Source organism: Phoxinus phoxinus (genome assembly GCF_949152265.1).
Source record: "Phoxinus phoxinus genome assembly, chromosome: 7".
Classification (NCBI taxonomy): domain Eukaryota; kingdom Metazoa; phylum Chordata; class Actinopteri; order Cypriniformes; family Leuciscidae; genus Phoxinus; species Phoxinus phoxinus.
Genome location: NC_136882.1, coordinates 20677306 through 20678081, shown reverse-complemented (window position 1 = coordinate 20678081; position 776 = coordinate 20677306).

Sequence of the window (776 nt, the reverse complement as noted above, 5' to 3'; positions counted from 1 at the left end):
TACAGCCTGTTGCCAAGGAGACTCTGCCAAGGAGAGCTTTGGCATGAAAACAATGAACTCACCGTGAGACCTTTGTTTTGGTTTCTAAGGGGAAGTGTGTATTTTGTATTTGCATTTCATAATTCTTAAAGACATATTGTATTATTCCAATATTTTATTCCTGTTTCAAAAACAAACAAAAAAACAACGTTCCCAGTCAGCATATAAACTGTCTCTTGTATCCTCTTTGCATGTGTGTTAAGCTGAAGCTGTCATGGGAATAATTCTGTGGAGATACAGTTGCATTGATTGACCTTCACTGAGACCAACAGCCTTCATAGGCAGAATTACACCGCTCTTTAATTCTACTGCATTAAAGGATCATACACAATGATCCACTTAACTGATCATGATAACTGAATCGTTGCTATTTACAGTAGGCTACTTCCTGGAACACCGTCACATTTTAGATTTAGTGGGAACATTAAGTATCAGACATCACATAACTTACAAGACTTGAACAGCCACACAGAATCCAACGACCTCTAGTGGTCACTGCGGATGATTTCTCAATTGCATTGAGAATTCTCTTCTTTTTTTCTTTTTTTTCCTTTCTTTTTTTTCCGTTTTTTTCCATCGCTCCAGCAGGAAATACTTGTTTGGAAAAATCCACTTATAAGCATTTTTTTTTTATTTTTTTTTTTGATTGGTCGATGTAGGCTATATTGTTTTTACTGTTTCATTGTTTGGCTTGCTTGTTTTGTTTAGCCTACATTGTGTCACGGATGGTTGCAGTA